Raw genomic sequence first — 6,139 nt, 5'->3', positions numbered from 1 at the left:
CCGAAAAATCCTCAAACAAAAGGGGTGGTCTTACGGAATTTAGGATTGCCACAATGAGGCGCTACGCAGACCGAGAAATGATTTACGACAACAATGCAGACTTAATGGTAAAGAAAATAAGAAAAAAAAAAGGTGGACAGAAAAAAATGTTTTTGTTTTGCTTGTATATTTGATTTTCCTACGGCAAAACCTCTAGGCTTTCTTTTTGTCTTCAGTCCATCACTTACTGCACTCGCGAACATTGTCTGTAAGGGAACATTGATAAGCAAAGAACAGGACAGGAAACGAACTAAAAACTGGATGACCTCTCAAATTCCCAACAAAGCGCCCCCCAACGTTGAGTGCCTTTCTGAACCCAACCTACTTGAAGAAGGTGCGACCACTGCCGTGGTTATTATGTGGGTTCTCTTCGTTATCCATTCGCTCATTTCCATATTTTAAGTTCGTTTATAGTGAACTCCACATATAGGGAATATGGATTGTAGTTAAACGATGCGTCTAAGGTGCGTCGCAGGACGTGATATTCAGCGATGTCACTATAGCTAAAACGACCTCTTTATTTCTGTCCAAGAATTGTTTTGTAACATGTATCCGTGATATTGCCACGCGCTTTACCGCGCGAGCGCGAGGACGAATGGTTACCGCGCTTGGCTCTCGCGCGGAGCTTCCGGGTTCGATTCCAGGGAGCGGACTCCTCTTTTATTTATTCTTTTAACTTGACCTTCTCGTAAGTTCGAGAACCTTGTCGTCTGATCGAGTTACGAATGCTCTACGCGCCGAACGTTCTACGCCGAATGTTCCAGAAACCCGCGCGGGTACAAAAGGTGCTTTGCGTGGCGGTAGCGAAAGCTTGCGGTGGGAACCTCCTTGGTTCGATACCCACCGCCTTCGCCCGTTTCGATCTAGATGACTTTCGTACCGGCACGCGTTCATGTAATCATTACTGCGTGATGCACGTTAAAAACCCCAGGTTAGCGATTGTACTGCGCTGGCTAAAAAGCTACCGGTCACCTGTTAAGGCGTACTAACATCAAGGCTGTATAAACATACAAAGGAAGACAATTTTTATTATTTTTTTTTATTTTGGTCCGGAGTTAATCTTGTCCCAGCGCTTGATCCTGCTTTTTCGCCGACATCGACGCCTGCAACGCTAGCCTTTGTCTATGATGTTTTGGGCACAAGTTTGCCCCATTAAACGTTTAGTTTCTTCAGTTATTCGCCGCCTCATCATTTGTCATTCGTGACAATATACTGCTCCTTGTAGTTGAGCTGCATAAAATAGCCCTGCGATGTTGTTTTTTTTCCTTCTTTTTTTTCGTTTTGTGTTGTTGCGCGCAAATAAACCATTCTGGTAAACCAGATTTGCGCAACTGTATAATTGTTGTTGTCACTGACGTCGATTCAAATTGCGCAATGCGGAAATATCTGCAAAAGGAATTGAGTTACATTTCTAAGTATTTGTACTCTACTCAAGATACTTTACAGAGTGAGAGTAACTTGAGTAGTATTTTAAATACTTTATGAAGCACGTAATTAGTAACTTGACTTAAATACTTTTATCAAGTATTTTGTCCAACGGTGGAAAAGACAAAGCACTTTTCTCTCAGGTGGTATTGACTTTGCCCGTGCACCGTCTTTGAGAGCGCGCATCGCGTTCCAAAGCCACCATTCCCCGTCCTATAGGTATAAGGCCCTTCTTTGCCGCCTGCTGCGTGGTATACGCCGCATGAACATCGCTCGTGACCGGGATACGGCGAACATGAACTGCGTGTCTTCGAAAAGCCGGACGGCTCCAACGTCCCACTACTTTTTCGCCTGAGTATGGCAGTATACTTGTCAACTCTTCACCAGTTATTACACTTTTTGTTTTCGCTGTCTAAGTCGAAGGACCTCACGCGTGTAGCTCTTGGCAGAACTTCCACGAAAGCCTTCGAGGTTGGATTAGAGGTGACACACTATATACGGCACGGCTGACCTCTGCCTCAGCTGACATGCAACTACACTGTTCCGGATCATTGCCGTAAACTTCACCATGTACGTTGTTCGTCAGCCCGAGCTTGGAAGATCGCTACTGGGAGCGTGCGACGCCTAGAGGGGGCCGCACCGTTTCACTTCGGCGGATGGCTGGCGGAGTCGCCAACGACAACATCCGGGTTACGTCACATACTAACGCGCCGGCCCGCTTCGATTTTTTTTTTTAATGCGCCCGCAGCGTTTTATTTTCGAGTAGAGATTTGGCCCCTTTAAATTCAAAAACGCATTTGTGCCCAGCGCTGCTTTCTGTGGGAGAAGAACAACGCTTGGCTCTCACGTCATTCGACCCGAGGGAGTTGCTGCAAAGCTCTGATTCAATCGTGTCTCCCGCTCTTGAAAGCGGCAACAACGACAACGCGCACCAAGTTTTTCCTTTATCTGCGCTGGGATATGCCTGGAGGCGCTTTACGTTCGATAATCCGCAAATCACAACGCGACGATGTTCAGCAGTGCCAGTAATTGAGAAAATCTAGATTCATGTGAAGTATTTTTCGCTCCTCTTATAATCAGGTTGCTCTTCGTTAGCTGGCGGATTGAGTAGACGTACTGAGATAAGATGATCCCTGCTCGTTTCACCAACGCATGGAGGGTTGTACTCGTTGTCACATAAACAAAATAGGAAGGTTGGCGCAGTATTCATGCGGTGCGCGAAGTAGTTCCTACGAGACTCTGTTCCCGAGGAATGAGGAACGATGCTTTTGACGTTTGAAACTGGTACATCTCGATAAAATAACGTAAAGATAATAGAAACACACACGTCTACCTTAATTGAACACACGAAGGTTAAAATTAGTAAGATTCCGCGAGCAGCCAGACTTTTTTTTTTTTTTTTTTTACAGTGGTTTTTGAGGCGAATACGAGTATAGGTCCTGTGTAAAAAACGCTAGCGCCGACTGTGGACCCGAGCGTTTTCTATGGCGCTGTGCTCAGGCAAGCTGGCGTTCAGTAGAAAGTGAGTTCGACCGCTTTACAGGATGTCTATGAGAAGTGCTTCCGCTGAAGCAGCACCTTGGCGTCACTGTTTTGTCCGACGCTTCCAATACGTTCTCGCACTTCAAAAGATCAGAATTTCCAAGTTCGTCAACCTCTTCAACTTCTCTGACTGAAAATTTCGAAAATCGTCGAATATCATAGCATGCTAAGTTCGAAAGTTGAAAAGATTGCCCACTTTCTTAGTGAAAAATATCCAAAAGTACCGACATCGCCAATTTTTTTGGCTTTTTTAAAATTTATTTTAGTAAATGAGAAAATCTTTATTTCCTTCGATTATTTTGAACACATTGGTTCAATGCTTGAACCTCGGGTTCAAAAAACGTTAGCGGCATCTCTCAAAACGGTGCTTGTGGACTTGGCCTGAGACACCAGCAGCTCTTTTTCTTGAGAAAGAATTAAAAATAACACAAAACTTAATCAGCCAAAGGATAAAGGACGATGACATAAACGATTAAACAATTCCTGTACGCACGGACTGATGTAAAATTAGTAAGAGAGCACGTATTTGCTATAATAATGTTTAAAAAATCCAGAAGAGAAAAAACAACCCCGCTTACCAGGCCAGGAAATTTTAGAGGATCCCTAGCCTAGTCATCTAGAATAGTTGTTGAAATTTTATACACATCTAGTACGTTGTTTTGTACACGCAAAACAAATTGTGCTAACGTGTTCTTTTTTTTTTACTCTTTAGTTTTTGTTTTTCGGTGGTGTAGATGGTAAAATGTTAGAACTACTATTTGGTACAAGCTGTATCCTTAAAAGTTTAAACACATTTTATATTGCTCGGGTAACGTCCCTCTGAAACAGATTATTCAATATCGCGAAGATCTCCGAGGTATGTTCGAGGCAAAGTAACGAATCAGTTTCCAGGCAGGCCTTTGAAAATCACAGTCCCAGCTCGAAGTAAGCCAATACCCAGACAACAAGGCCGTAGTGCTGACGTCGCCTACAGGAGGCCAACGGGGGGCAGAGATTGAACACGAGCACTATACTTATAGGGTTGGACTCGCGTTCAGTGTAGGTAATGCGAGTAGGAGAAAACGCAGTCGCTGTGGGTTTGCGTTAGCCTCGCGTATACTGCAGGCTGCGCACGAGCGTCGTCGCCACGCGCCAATACAACACGTAGTTTGGGTTCCCGCGCACGCGCAGCGTGAGACACGCAACGCAAACATACAACGCTCCTTGGTGCGTTTTTGTGCGTCCTTTCCTCGCCTGAGCATGCACTCGTCTCGAATTGCCGCGGTGCACTAGAGTGCCTACATTTGAGAGTGCTTCCAGCTGCTCGAATGACGGCCACCCGGTTTATGGGCCGCGTTTGCCACGCGGGCTGCGAGGTGGAGGCGCAAGACGCGAGCGTCTCCAAGCTTCGCAGCGTCCCTCCGCCCCCCATCCTCCTTGCCACGCGGCAACACGCGCATGCGCATGAGCAACGAATCTGCGCACACTCTAAAAAAAGTACGTGCGTCTACTTTCACGCACAACACTCGGAGAGCCAATCAGCACAACTTACGGAGCAACTACTTAGACCAAAAACGCAGTCTGAGTTGTGACATTAAGCAATGCAAAACGTCACGCTTGCATTGCTTAATGTCACAACTCAGACTGAATTTCTTGGTCTAAACATAAGTTTCGGCATCGTCATTCGCTGAGCTGCCTCCGTAAGTTGCGGTGATTGGCTCTCCGAGTGTTGTGCGTGGAAGTAGACGCACAGCTTATAGTGAGGTCTCTCCACGTTGGACTTTGCCTCTGTATGCTGGCCTTTTTGTAAACACGGGTATGCTTCGAAAGTGCTTGACGCGTGTCCGCGGACAATTCTTTCATCTCGTTTGCAGCAAAGACCGTATCTTTCTACGATCTATGAGCAGCGGGACAGCGGCTCAAGCGACTTCGTGCGTTAAAGTTGTTTTGTTTCGATATAACTGTTCGCTCGAAGCCATTGGCTTAGTAGCTGCCGTCTAGTATCTGCACACACCAAACTCCACCGTAAACGTCGAAAGGACCGACGCCCGTTCAAACCGCCAACACGTGGAGGTGTGGCCGCGCCGCAGTTGCGAACGACGGCTACGGACACGGCGTCGCGTTGGCGCGCTTACGGGCGGTGATTGACAGTTCCGTAGGCGAGATTGATGAACGGCACGTCGGAAAAAAAAAAGTTGCGCTACCTCGCAATCCGTCATGGTCAGCGGCAGCGTGTATTACGGTGAAACGAACGGACCGACGAATAAACCGAGACGGGCTGATGTATCACTCCCACGCCCCGCGCGCTCCGGCAACCAATTCGGTTTCGACAACGAATGCGGCCTTCTCGTTTCGCGTCGAGTTCGACCGCAGTCGACCTAGCGATCCGATAGAGCGAGTCGAGCGACCTAAAATGTGCATAACGACGCTGATCGGCTTTATGCGTTCCATAGAACCGCCTAAACCAATCACGCAGAATAAATGCTCGATCCCGTGCTTTCTCCTGTGTGGCGGGTAATAGAAAATCCCCGAGGAAAACGAGCGCCGTGACGAAGCAATTTTGGTGGTGTCTGACTGGCTACACCTAACCGTAGCGTCGGCTGCGGTGCCGCTTGAATGGAAACGGACCCCGACACACTTTTAAACGAGGTACGCGAGTTCACTTTCTCGCAGAACGCGGGGATGCAGTCATGGCGAACGACAGAAGGTTCCCGGCGAACGACGATCACACCCGAAACATACGACGAGCGCACGCGCACAAAAACGGGCGAGTGAAATGTCGATTACAATCCCTGGAGAAGGGGAACAAGAGGGACAAAAGACAAACATAAATCTCCAAACACAGCTAGGTGACTGGTGCGCGACCGAAAAAATCCGCCTGGTCCGGGGATTAAACCCGGGACCTCTCCATTTCCAATGGAGCGCTCTACCAACTGAGCTAACCAGGGGTTAGACGTCAGTAGAGCAAACCGGTTTTATCAGCTGCCACCAGTCTAACACCAAGAAGGGTGAAAGGCTTGCATTTGAAGGTTATGATTATAATGCAATTAAATGCAAAGGTGCAAGTGAGCTGGACAAGTTGGTAGAGCGCTCCCCTGGAAATGGAGAGGTCCCGGGTTCGATACCCGGACCAGGCGGGTTCTTTCGGCGCTTT

At 47.5% G+C, this 6,139-nt stretch overlaps 1 non-coding gene across 1 annotated transcript; it reads right to left on the bottom strand.

Annotated features, from left to right (window-relative positions):
* Positions 1-5,860: 5,860 nt before the first annotated feature.
* On the bottom strand, positions 5,861-5,933 carry Trnas-gga. Its single transcript has one exon. It is a non-coding gene; the product is annotated as a tRNA-Ser (tRNA).
* Between the last annotated feature and the right edge of the window lie 206 nt (positions 5,934-6,139).

This window comes from Ixodes scapularis, unplaced genomic scaffold (assembly GCF_016920785.2).
Source record: "Ixodes scapularis isolate PalLabHiFi unplaced genomic scaffold, ASM1692078v2 PGA_scaffold37__5_contigs__length_485616, whole genome shotgun sequence".
NCBI classification, from domain to species: domain Eukaryota; kingdom Metazoa; phylum Arthropoda; class Arachnida; order Ixodida; family Ixodidae; genus Ixodes; species Ixodes scapularis.
This window is presented reverse-complemented; position numbering and strand designations above follow the sequence as displayed.